General features: G+C 61.5%; 3 pseudogenes; all 3 read left to right on the forward strand.

The window, feature by feature from the left end:
* The first annotated feature begins 3,576 nt into the window (after positions 1–3,576).
* On the forward strand, positions 3,577–3,695 carry LOC142867865 (uncharacterized; annotated as a pseudogene).
* Positions 3,696–7,532: 3,837 nt separating this feature from the next.
* On the forward strand, positions 7,533–7,651 carry LOC142867878 (uncharacterized; annotated as a pseudogene).
* Positions 7,652–11,472: 3,821 nt separating this feature from the next.
* LOC142867879 (uncharacterized) lies at positions 11,473–11,591 on the forward strand (annotated as a pseudogene).
* The last annotated feature ends 1,453 nt before the right edge of the window (positions 11,592–13,044 follow it).

The following is a 13,044-nucleotide window of genomic DNA, read 5'->3' on the forward strand; positions in this document are numbered from 1 at the left end:
TGAGAGTCTGAGAGGGGAGGGAGTTCCAGAAGAAGGCCAGGATGTCATTTTGAGGGACTATGTGACCAGAACTCGTCCCGTTGCTTTTGGGGTTCTATGGGCTACACGTAGGAATCTTTGGTGGTGGCACCTGATGTTGGGGGATCCGGAGTCACACCCAGACCTGCTCCACAGGCCTCCTTTTACTTTTCTCTTCGGATTCATTTTTTTTTTTTTTTTTTGAGACAGAGTCTCGGTTTGTTGCCCAGGATAGAGTGAGTGCCGTGGCGTCAGCCTAGCTCACAGCAACTTCAAACTCCTGGGCTCGAGTGATCCTTCTGCCTCAGCCTCCCGGGTAGCTGGGACTGCAGGCATGCGCCACCATGCCCCGCTAATTTTTTATATATATATTAGTTGGCCAATTAATTTCTTTCTATTTATAGTAGAGACGGGGTCTCGCTCTTGCTCAGGCTGGTTTTGAACGCCTGACCTTGAGCAATCCGCCCGCCTAGGCCTCCCAAGAGCTAGGATTACAGGCGTGAGCCACAGCGCCCGGCCGGATTCATTATTTTTAAAAAGTGTCTCTTATCTCTATTATTGCATTTTCTTTTCTCTCTCTTTTCAAGCAGATGATGGGAGTCCAATATTAAGGTGACATGTGTTGCCCGTGCCCCCCTCCCCCCCCCCGTGTTCTTATTCATTTACCTCTCATGTTGTTCCAGCATATTGTGGGGGCACCAATGTTAAGGTCGGGTGTGTTGCCCTCTCCCAGCCTCCCCCCTCGGGTCAGAGCTTCAAGTGCGCCCATCCCCCAGTCGGTGCGCACCCACCCCATTCCTAATGGATGTGTATGCCCATCCCCTCCCCCCACCCGCCCGACACCCACCCGATGAAGGTGATTCCTCTGTGTCCACTTAGGTATCCATCGGTTCGTACCCATTTGCTGGTGAGCGCGAGCACGTGGTGCTCGTGTGTCCATTCTTGGGATACTTGGCTTACTGGAACGGGTTCCAGCTCTGGCCAGGAGAACCACGAGAGGTGCCCCCTCACCGCTGCTCCTCATAGCCGAATAGCACTCCGTGGTGTCCACGCGCCACATTTTATTTACCCACTCGTGGGTCGATGGGCACTCGGGTGGCTTCCAGGTCTTTGCGATTGTGACTTGTGCCCTGACTCTAACCCTAACCCTTACCCAGCCCGTCTCCTCCACGGCCCCTGCCTGACTGACTCCTTCCCGCCCGGCCTGTCACCTGTCACCGTCCTCTGCCCCTGCCTGACACGCTCCTCCCCGCCCGGGCCGTCACCGTCCTCGGCCCCTGCCTGACGGGGCTCCTCCGTCGCCTGGGCCTTCCAAGGGCTTGGTGTGGACGCTGGTTCCAGGACGCCCTCCCAGGAACCCGGTAGCAGGGCGGCCGCAGCATCTCTCGCGCAACCCAACCGTCCGCCGGCTGGCCGCCGTCGCTAAGTGGCCTGCGGGGGACTTGCTCCCGCTGTGCCGTGGGGGCCCAGCCTGGTGTCTTCTCTGAGGCCCCGCGGCTGCCGCTCCCCGCAAGGGGATAGCCGCGGAGGTGGGGACCGCCTCCTCATGGGGACGTACACCCAGCTCTCCACGTCGGATTCCGGGGCTCTCTGTCCTGCCAGAAGGCCCAGCTGGCCTGCGGGTCCTTAGAGTGGCAAAAACATCCGAAAACTGAGATTGAGGGTCCGGTGGGTGTCTGCACTTTTGTGCTGGGCACCCCAGGGAGGCCCGGGGGCTGGCTGGACAACGCGGTCTGCTGGGCTGTGGGGGGGGGTTTGGAGGAGCAACTGATGCCCTTTGCACTTTGGGTAGCAAGTGTCTGAGGTGTCTCTGGGCCCTGTGCCATGTGGGGGCGGGGGCGGGGGCGGGGTGGGAGGAGGAGGAGGAGGAGGAGGAGGTGGGAAGGGCCATGGCCTGCAGTCGTGTTCCCCGGGGTGGCACAGCATGTGGCTTCTTCCACAGGCTGCTTGGCCTGGGCTCCCTGCACCTGGGACTTTGGAGGACTGGCCCTGTGCTTGCCAACACTTCCTGCAGGGACCCAGAGCTGGGAGGTTGCATCTCTCAGCCCTGGGTCGGGCAGAGCCCCAGCGGGCCATGCCCACAACCTCTCTCAGCACGGGTCCCCCAGAAGGCTCCTTTGGGACCAGGATTCTCTTGCGGGTGACTCTTTAAGGTCTGGCCCCTGGATGGAGGGGCACCAGGAGTAGAGGAGCAGGAAGGGGAAGGGGGTGGCCATGCGAGAGGACACTTTCAGGCCAAGTCCCAGCTTCAGCCTGATCCTCCTGGGAACCCCGGGGTGGACATCACACCTCCTGGTTGCCCCGCTCTGAGACAAGGAGCCGGGCTTCGCATTCCCACAGCAGCCAGTCGTGGGCTGAGGACACCTGGGGCGTTGGGAACTCCCTGGCTTCTCCTTGGATTAACATCTGGAGCTGCTTGTGAATTGTGCCGCCACACACACCCGAGTGCAGGTGTCTTCCGCACAGACTGCGGGCCTCGCTCTTCTGAATGCCGCTAGCTCGCCACCCACCCACGGGAGAACCTGGTCAGGGTACTTTCTCTCAGGGGCAGACTCTCATCCGGGCGGGCTACCGGTGTCTCTGTTTGCTCGTTTCTTTCTTCCATTTCGGGAAAGGCTTCCTTACTGGGTGTGGAAATCTCCTATGCCTTTCCTCGCCTATTCTGTCAGCTTTCAAATTCCCTTCGGTTGCCACCCTCACAGATGGATTAGGAAACTCTTTGCGGTGCACTCATTAGTGAAATGACCTCAATGACGCTGGAATCCAATATCTAATCGCCGATTTTTAGCGAGTCCACACGCCAGGGTGGTTGGGGTCCAATGCAGCCCCGGCCAGGCCCAGGCCCCTTGGACTGGGCCACAGGAGGACACAGAGGAGGGTCCCGGCCCCCACGGTAGCGGTGCGGGCAGTTCTCCAAGGGCTTGGGTGTTTTCCAGAGGGAGGAGATGGAGGGGACTGATTTCTTCAGCGCCCCACAAACCACGCCACCCCACCCCACCCATGGGACACATCCGGAGAGAGAGAGAGAGAGAGACGCCCCATACACTCGCTCCGCTCCCCCGTGCGCTGTGCCCCAGACCTGGCCCAGGGGAATAGGCGGCTGCCGGGCCACAGGGTGGGGGGAGCAGCTGAAAGGGGTTGTGGGGGAGGGCGGCCCCTGGCTGGGGTCAAAGGGCGAGCGACCCGCCCGCCCGTGCGCAGTCAGCGGCCCCGGCGCGCTGGGGGTGGGGGGCGGGGAGGTGAAGGAGGCCAGGCGAGGAGAGGAGGAGGGGGGCTGGAAGGTCTCCACCTTGGCGGGTCCAGCCGTGGAGGCGCATCTTGTGTGAGTGTGAGTGAGTGAGTGAGTGTGAGTGTGAGTGTGTGTGTATAGAGAGACAGCCCCCAACCCCGGCCCGCCGCTCCCTGCCCGCCCCGCCTGTCACCCCCGTCCCTCGGAGCCCGCCGGACCCGGCCGGCGAACTCACAGGCCGGGCCCGGCGCGGGGCCTGGGGCGGGAGGAGGCGGCGGGGAAGCGCAGAGAGGCTCGGCTTCTTGAGCGGGGCAGGGGCGCCCTCCGCCGTCTAGGGCCACACCACCCCGAACGCGCCCGATCCCGTCTGGTCTCGGAAGCTAAGCAGGGTCGGGCCTGGTTAGAACTTGGATGGGAGACCGCCCGGGAATACCGGGTGCCTTAGGCTTCTTCTTCTTTTTTTTTTTTTTTTTTTTGCCTCTGGTTCTGTCGCGTTTCTGGGAGTGCGGGGGGCGGCCCGGGGTGGGGGTGACCCCCACCCTCAGCGCCCGCCGCGGTGCCTGGCGCCCCAGACCGCACCGTGGGGCCTCCTCTTGTCCCGAGCCGCGAAACCGCCGCCAAGCGGCAGCATGCGTGGCTTCTGGACTGTCAGGTCTCAGACCAAAGGTCTGCTCTGTGGGAACCGACACGCTGGAGGAAACCTTGAGAGTCTGAGAGGGGAGGGAGTTCCAGAAGAAGGCCAGGATGTCATTTTGAGGGACTATGTGACCAGAACTCGTCCCGTTGCTTTTGGGGTTCTATGGGCTACACGTAGGAATCTTTGGTGGTGGCACCTGATGTTGGGGGATCCGGAGTCACACCCAGACCTGCTCCACAGGCCTCCTTTTACTTTTCTCTTCGGATTCATTTTTTTTTTTTTTTTTTGAGACAGAGTCTCGGTTTGTTGCCCAGGATAGAGTGAGTGCCGTGGCGTCAGCCTAGCTCACAGCAACTTCAAACTCCTGGGCTCGAGTGATCCTTCTGCCTCAGCCTCCCGGGTAGCTGGGACTGCAGGCATGCGCCACCATGCCCCGCTAATTTTTTATATATATATTAGTTGGCCAATTAATTTCTTTCTATTTATAGTAGAGACGGGGTCTCGCTCTTGCTCAGGCTGGTTTTGAACGCCTGACCTTGAGCAATCCGCCCGCCTAGGCCTCCCAAGAGCTAGGATTACAGGCGTGAGCCACAGCGCCCGGCCGGATTCATTATTTTTAAAAAGTGTCTCTTATCTCTATTATTGCATTTTCTTTTCTCTCTCTTTTCAAGCAGATGATGGGAGTCCAATATTAAGGTGACATGTGTTGCCCGTGCCCCCCTCCCCCCCCCCGTGTTCTTATTCATTTACCTCTCATGTTGTTCCAGCATATTGTGGGGGCACCAATGTTAAGGTCGGGTGTGTTGCCCTCTCCCAGCCTCCCCCCTCGGGTCAGAGCTTCAAGTGCGCCCATCCCCCAGTCGGTGCGCACCCACCCCATTCCTAATGGATGTGTATGCCCATCCCCTCCCCCCACCCGCCCGACACCCACCCGATGAAGGTGATTCCTCTGTGTCCACTTAGGTATCCATCGGTTCGTACCCATTTGCTGGTGAGCGCGAGCACGTGGTGCTCGTGTGTCCATTCTTGGGATACTTGGCTTACTGGAACGGGTTCCAGCTCTGGCCAGGAGAACCACGAGAGGTGCCCCCTCACCGCTGCTCCTCATAGCCGAATAGCACTCCGTGGTGTCCACGCGCCACATTTTATTTACCCACTCGTGGGTCGATGGGCACTCGGGTGGCTTCCAGGTCTTTGCGATTGTGACTTGTGCCCTGACTCTAACCCTAACCCTTACCCAGCCCGTCTCCTCCACGGCCCCTGCCTGACTGACTCCTTCCCGCCCGGCCTGTCACCTGTCACCGTCCTCTGCCCCTGCCTGACACGCTCCTCCCCGCCCGGGCCGTCACCGTCCTCGGCCCCTGCCTGACGGGGCTCCTCCGTCGCCTGGGCCTTCCAAGGGCTTGGTGTGGACGCTGGTTCCAGGACGCCCTCCCAGGAACCCGGTAGCAGGGCGGCCGCAGCATCTCTCGCGCAACCCAACCGTCCGCCGGCTGGCCGCCGTCGCTAAGTGGCCTGCGGGGGACTTGCTCCCGCTGTGCCGTGGGGGCCCAGCCTGGTGTCTTCTCTGAGGCCCCGCGGCTGCCGCTCCCCGCAAGGGGATAGCCGCGGAGGTGGGGACCGCCTCCTCATGGGGACGTACACCCAGCTCTCCACGTCGGATTCCGGGGCTCTCTGTCCTGCCAGAAGGCCCAGCTGGCCTGCGGGTCCTTAGAGTGGCAAAAACATCCGAAAACTGAGATTGAGGGTCCGGTGGGTGTCTGCACTTTTGTGCTGGGCACCCCAGGGAGGCCCGGGGGCTGGCTGGACAACGCGGTCTGCTGGGCTGTGGGGGGGGGTTTGGAGGAGCAACTGATGCCCTTTGCACTTTGGGTAGCAAGTGTCTGAGGTGTCTCTGGGCCCTGTGCCATGTGGGGGCGGGGGCGGGGGCGGGGTGGGAGGAGGAGGAGGAGGAGGAGGAGGTGGGAAGGGCCATGGCCTGCAGTCGTGTTCCCCGGGGTGGCACAGCATGTGGCTTCTTCCACAGGCTGCTTGGCCTGGGCTCCCTGCACCTGGGACTTTGGAGGACTGGCCCTGTGCTTGCCAACACTTCCTGCAGGGACCCAGAGCTGGGAGGTTGCATCTCTCAGCCCTGGGTCGGGCAGAGCCCCAGCGGGCCATGCCCACAACCTCTCTCAGCACGGGTCCCCCAGAAGGCTCCTTTGGGACCAGGATTCTCTTGCGGGTGACTCTTTAAGGTCTGGCCCCTGGATGGAGGGGCACCAGGAGTAGAGGAGCAGGAAGGGGAAGGGGGTGGCCATGCGAGAGGACACTTTCAGGCCAAGTCCCAGCTTCAGCCTGATCCTCCTGGGAACCCCGGGGTGGACATCACACCTCCTGGTTGCCCCGCTCTGAGACAAGGAGCCGGGCTTCGCATTCCCACAGCAGCCAGTCGTGGGCTGAGGACACCTGGGGCGTTGGGAACTCCCTGGCTTCTCCTTGGATTAACATCTGGAGCTGCTTGTGAATTGTGCCGCCACACACACCCGAGTGCAGGTGTCTTCCGCACAGACTGCGGGCCTCGCTCTTCTGAATGCCGCTAGCTCGCCACCCACCCACGGGAGAACCTGGTCAGGGTACTTTCTCTCAGGGGCAGACTCTCATCCGGGCGGGCTACCGGTGTCTCTGTTTGCTCGTTTCTTTCTTCCATTTCGGGAAAGGCTTCCTTACTGGGTGTGGAAATCTCCTATGCCTTTCCTCGCCTATTCTGTCAGCTTTCAAATTCCCTTCGGTTGCCACCCTCACAGATGGATTAGGAAACTCTTTGCGGTGCACTCATTAGTGAAATGACCTCAATGACGCTGGAATCCAATATCTAATCGCCGATTTTTAGCGAGTCCACACGCCAGGGTGGTTGGGGTCCAATGCAGCCCCGGCCAGGCCCAGGCCCCTTGGACTGGGCCACAGGAGGACACAGAGGAGGGTCCCGGCCCCCACGGTAGCGGTGCGGGCAGTTCTCCAAGGGCTTGGGTGTTTTCCAGAGGGAGGAGATGGAGGGGACTGATTTCTTCAGCGCCCCACAAACCACGCCACCCCACCCCACCCCACCCATGGGACACATCCCGAGAGAGAGAGACGCCCCATACACTGGCTCCCCTCCCCCGTGCGCTGTGCCCCAGCCCTGGCCCGGGGGAATAGGCGGCCGCGGGGCCACAGGGTGGGGGGCACAGCTGAAAGGGGTTGTGGGGGAGGGCGGCCCCTGGCTGGGGTCAAAGGGCGAGCGCCCCGCCCCGCCCACCCGCCCGTGCGCAGTCAGCGGCCCCGGAGGCGCGCTGGGGGTGGGGGGCGGGGAGGTGAAGGAGGCCAGGCGAGGAGAGGAGGGGGGCTGGAAGGTCTCCACCTTGGCGGGTCCAGCCGTGGAGGCGCATCTTGTGTGAGTGTGAGTGAGTGAGTGAGTGTGAGTGTGAGTGTGTGTGTATAGAGAGACAGCCCCCAACCCCGGCCCGCCGCTCCCTGCCCGCCCCGCCTGTCACCCCGTCCCTCGGAGCCCACGGGACCCGGCCGGCGAACTCAACAGGCCCGGCCCGGCGCGGGGCCTGGGGCGGGAGGAGGCGGCGGGGAAGCGCAGAGAGGCTCGGCTTCTTGAGCGGGGCAGGGGCGCCCTCCGCCGTCCACGACCACACCACCCCGAACGCGCCCGATCCCGTCTGGTCTCGGAAGCTAAGCAGGGTCGGGCCTGGTTAGAACTTGGATGGGAGACCGCCCGGGAATACCGGGTGCCATAGGCTTCTTCTTCTTCTTTTTTTTTTTTTTTGCCTCTGGTTCTGTCGCGTTTCTGGGAGTGCGGGGGCGGCCCGGGGTGGGGGTGACCCCCACCCTCAGCGCCCGCCGCGGTGCCTGGCGCCCCAGCCCGCACCGTGGGGCCTCCTCTTGTCCCGAGCCGTGACACCGCCGCCACGCGGCAGCATGCGTGGCTTCTGGACAGTCAGGTCTCAGACCAAAGGTCTGCTCTGTGGGAGCCGACACGCTGGAGGAAACCTTGAGAGTCTGAGAGGGGAGGGAGTTCCAGAAGAAGGCCTGGATGTCATTTTGAGGGAGTATGTGACCAGAACTCGTCCCGTTGCTTTTGGGGTTCTATGGGCTACACGTAGGAATCTTTGGTGGTGGCACCTGATGTTCGGGGATCCGGAGTCACACCCAGACCTGCTCCACAGGCCTCCTTTTACTTTTCTCTTCAGATTCATTTTTTTTTTTTTTTTTTTGAGACAGAGTCTCGGTTTGTTGCCCAGGCTAGAGTGAGTGCCGTGGCGTCAGCCTAGCTCACAGCAACTTCAAACTCCTGGGCTCGAGTGATCCTTCTGCCTCAGCCTCCCGGGTAGCTGGGACTGCAGGCATGCGCTACCATGCCCCGCTAATTTTATATATATATATCAGTTGGCCAATTAATTTCTTTCTATTTATAGTAGAGACGGGGTCTCGCTCTTGCTCAGGCTGGTTTTGAACTCCTGACCTTGAGCAATCCGCCCGCCTCGGCCTCCCAAGAGCTAGGATTACAGGCGTGAGCCACAGCGCCCGGCCGGATTCATTATTTTTAAAAAGTGTCTCTTATCTCTATTATTGCATTTTCTTTTCTCTCTCTTTTCAAGCAGATGATGGGAGTCCAAGTTTTAAGGTGACATGTGTTGCCCGTGCCCCCCTCCCCCCCCCCCGTGTTCTTATTCATTTACCTCTCATGTTGCTCCAGCATATTGTGGGGGCACCAATGTTAAGGTCGGGTGCGTTGCCCTCTCCCAGCCTCCCCCCTCGGGTCAGAGCTTCAAGTGCGCCCATCCCCCAGTCGGTGCGCACCCACCCCATTCCTAATGGATGTGTATGCCCATCCCCTCCCCCCACCCGCCCCACACCCACCCGAAGAAGGTGATTCCTCTGTGTCCACTTAGGTGTCCATCGGTTCGTACCCATTTGCTGGTGAGCGCGAGCACGTGGTGCTCGTGTGTCCATTCTTGGGATACTTGGCTTACTGGAACGGGTTCCAGCTCTGGCCAGGAGATCCACGAGAGGTGCCCCCTCACCGCTGCTCCTCATAGCCGAATAGCACTCCGTGGTGTCCACGCGCCACATTTTATTTACCCACTCGTGGGTCGATGGGCACTCGGGTGGCTTCCAGGTCTTTGCGATTGTGACTTGTGCCCTGACTCTAACCCTAACCCTTACCCAGCCCGTCTCCTCCACGGCCCCTGCCTGACTGACTCCTTCCCGCCCGGCCTGTCACCTGTCACCGTCCTCTGCCCCTGCCTGACACGCTCCTCCCCGCCCGGGCCGTCACCGTCCTCGGCCCCTGCCTGACGGGGCTCCTCCGTCGCCTGGGCCTTCCAAGGGCTTGGTGTGGACGCTGGTTCCAGGACGCCCTCCCAGGAACCCGGTAGCAGGGCGGCCGCAGCGTCTCGCGCAACCCAACCGTCCGCCGGCTGGCCGCCGTGGCTAAGTGGCCTGCGGGGGACGTGCTCCCGCTGTGCCGTGGGGGCCCAGCCTGGTGTCTTCTCTGAGGCCCCGCGGCTGCCCGCAAGGGGATAGCCGCGGAGGTGGGGACCGCCTCCTCATGGGGATGTACACCCAGCTCTCCACGTCGGATTCCGGGGCTCTCTGTCCTGCCAGAAGGCCCAGCTGGCCTGCGGGTCCTTAGAGTGGCAAAAACATCCGAAAACTGAGATTGAGGGTCCGGTGGGTGTCTGCACTTTTGTGCTGGGCACCCCAGGGAGGCCCGGGGGCTGGCTGGACAATGCGGTCTGCTGGGCTGGGGGGGGTTTGGAGGAGCAACTGATGCCCTTTGCACTTTGGGTAGCAAGTGTCTGAGGTGTCTCTGGGCCCTGTGCCATGTGGGGGCGGGGGCTGGGTGGGAGGAGGAGGAGGAGGAGGAGGAGGTGGGAAGGGCCGTGGCCTGCAGTCGTGTTCCCCGGGGTGTCACAGCATGTGGCTTCTTCCACAGGCTGCTTGGCCTGGGCTCCCTGCACCTGGGCCTTTGGAGGACTGGCCCTGTGCTTGCCAACACTTCCTGCAGGGACCCAGAGCTGGGAGGTTGCATCTCTCAGCCCTGGGTCGGGCAGAGCCCCAGCGGGCCATGCCCACAACCTCTCTCAGCACGGGTCCCCCAGAAGGCTCCTTTGGGACCAGGATTCTCTTGCGGGTGACTCTTTAAGGTCTGGCCCCTGGATGGAGGGGCACCAGGAGTAGAGGAGCAGGAAGGGGAAGGGGGTGGCCATGCGAGGGGACACTTTCAGGCCAAGTCCCAGCTTCATCCTGATCCTCCTGGGAACCCCGGGGTGGACATCACACCTCCTGGTTGCCCCGCTCTGAGACAAGGAGCCGGGCTTCGCATTCCCACAGCAGCCAGTCGTGGGCTGAGGACACCTGGGGCTTTGGGAACTCCCTGGCTTCTCCTTGGATTAACATCTGGAGCTGCTTGTGAATTGTGCCGCCACACACACCCGAGTGCAGGTGTCTTCTGCACAGACTGCGGGCCTCGCTCTTCTGAATGCCGCTAGCTCGCCACCCACCCACGGGAGAACCTGGTCAGGGTACTTTCTCTCAGGGGCAGACTCTCATCCGGGCGGGCTACCGGTGTCTCTGTTTGCTCCTTTCTTTCTTCCATTTCGGGAAAGGCTTCCTTACTGGGTGTGGAAATCTCCTATGCCTTTCCTCGCCTATTCTGTCGGCTCTAAAATTCTCTTTCGGTTGCCACCCTCACAGATGGATTAGGAAACTCTTTGCGGTGCACTCATTAGTGAAATGACCTCAATGACGCTGGAATCCAATATGTAATCGCCGATTTTTAGCGAGTCCACACGCCAGGGTGGTTGGGGTCCAATGCAGCCCCGGCCAGGCCCAGGCCCCTTGGACTGGGCCACAGGAGGACACAGAGGAGGGTCCCGGCCCCCACGGTAGCGGTGCGGGCAGTTCTCCAAGGGCTTGGGTGTTTTCCAGAGGGAGGAGATGGAGGGGACTGATTTCTTCAGCGCCCCACAAACCACGCCACCCCACCCCACCCCACCCATGGGACACATCCCGAGAGAGAGAGACGCCCCATACACTGGCTCCCCTCCCCCGTGCGCTGTGCCCCAGCCCTGGCCCGGGGGAATAGGCGGCCGCGGGGCCACAGGGTGGGGGGCACAGCTGAAAGGGGTTGTGGGGGAGGGCGGCCCCTGGCTGGGGTCAAAGGGCGAGCGCCCCGCCCCGCCCACCCGCCCGTGCGCAGTCAGCGGCCCCGGAGGCGCGCTGGGGGTGGGCAGCGGGGAGGTGAAGGAGGCCAGGCGAGGAGAGGAGGGGGGCTGGAAGGTCTCCACCTTGGCGGGTCCAGCCGTGGAGGCGCATCTTGTGTGAGTGTGAGTGAGTGAGTGAGTGTGAGTGTGAGTGTGTGTGTATAGAGAGACAGCCCCCAACCCCGGCCCGCCGCTCCCTGCCCGCCCCGCCTGTCACCCCGTCCCTCGGAGCCCACGGGACCCGGCCGGCGAACTCAACAGGCCCGGCCCGGCGCGGGGCCTGGGGCGGGAGGAGGTGTCGGGGAAGCGCAGAGAGGCTCGGCTTCTTGAGCGGGGCAGGGGCGCCCTCCGCCGTCCACGACCACACCACCCCGAACGCGCCCGATCCCGTCTGGTCTCGGAAGCTAAGCAGGGTCGGGCCTGGTTAGAACTTGGATGGGAGACCGCCCGGGAATACCGGGTGCCATAGGCTTCTTCTTCTTCTATTTTTTTTTTTTTGCCTCTGGTTCTGTCGCGTTTCTGGGAGTGCGGGGGCGGCCCGGGGTGGGGGTGACCCCCACCCTCAGCGCCCGCCGCGGTGCCTGGCGCCCCAGCCCGCACCGTGGGGCCTCCTCTTGTCCCGAGCCGTGACACCGCCGCCACGCGGCAGCATGCGTGGCTTCTGGACAGTCAGGTCTCAGACCAAAGGTCTGCTCTGTGGGAGCCGACACGCTGGAGGAAACCTTGAGAGTCTGAGAGGGGAGGGAGTTCCAGAAGAAGGCCTGGATGTCATTTTGAGGGAGTATGTGACCAGAACTCGTCCCGTTGCTTTTGGGGTTCTATGGGCTACACGTAGGAATCTTTGGTGGTGGCACCTGATGTTCGGGGATCCGGAGTCACACCCAGACCTGCTCCACAGGCCTCCTTTTACTTTTCTCTTCAGATTCATTTTTTTTTTTTTTTTTTTGAGACAGAGTCTCGGTTTGTTGCCCAGGCTAGAGTGAGTGCCGTGGCGTCAGCCTAGCTCACAGCAACTTCAAACTCCTGGGCTCGAGTGATCCTTCTGCCTCAGCCTCCCAGGTAGCTGGGACTGCAGGCATGCGCCACCATGCCCCGCTAATTTTATATATATATATCAGTTGGCCAATTAATTTCTTTCTATTTATAGTAGAGACGGGGTCTCGCTCTTGCTCAGGCTGGTTTTGAACTCCTGACCTTGAGCAATCCGCCCGCCTAGGCCTCCCAAGAGCTAGGATTACAGGCGTGAGCCACAGCGCCCGGCCGGATTCATTATTTTTAAAAAGTGTCTCTTATCTCTATTATTGCATTTTCTTTTCTCTCTCTTTTCAAGCAGATGATGGGAGTCCAAGTTTTAAGGTGACATGTGTTGCCCGTGCCCCCCTCCCCCCCCCCGTGTTCTTATTCATTTACCTCTCATGTTGCTCCAGCATATTGTGGGGGCACCAATGTTAAGGTCGGGTGCGTTGCCCTCTCCCAGCCTCCCCCCTCGGGTCAGAGCTTCAAGTGCGCCCATCCCCCAGTCGGTGCGCACCCACCCCATTCCTAATGGATGTGTATGCCCATCCCCTCCCCCCACCCGCCCCACACCCACCCGAAGAAGGTGATTCCTCTGTGTCCACTTAGGTGTCCATCGGTTCGTACCCATTTGCTGGTGAGCGCGAGCACGTGGTGCTCGTGTGTCCATTCTTGGGATACTTGGCTTACTGGAACGGGTTCCAGCTCTGGCCAGGAGATCCACGAGAGGTGCCCCCTCACCGCTGCTCCTCATAGCCGAATAGCACTCCGTGGTGTCCACGCGCCACATTTTATTTACCCACTCGTGGGTCGATGGGCACTCGGGTGGCTTCCAGGTCTTTGCGATTGTGACTTGTGCCCTGACTCTAACCCTAACCCTTACCCAGCCCGTCTCCTCCACGGCCCCTGCC

This window comes from Microcebus murinus, unplaced genomic scaffold, assembly GCF_040939455.1.
Source record: "Microcebus murinus isolate Inina unplaced genomic scaffold, M.murinus_Inina_mat1.0 scaf022_hap2_Mmur4.0, whole genome shotgun sequence".
Taxonomy (NCBI): Eukaryota; Metazoa; Chordata; class Mammalia; order Primates; family Cheirogaleidae; genus Microcebus; species Microcebus murinus.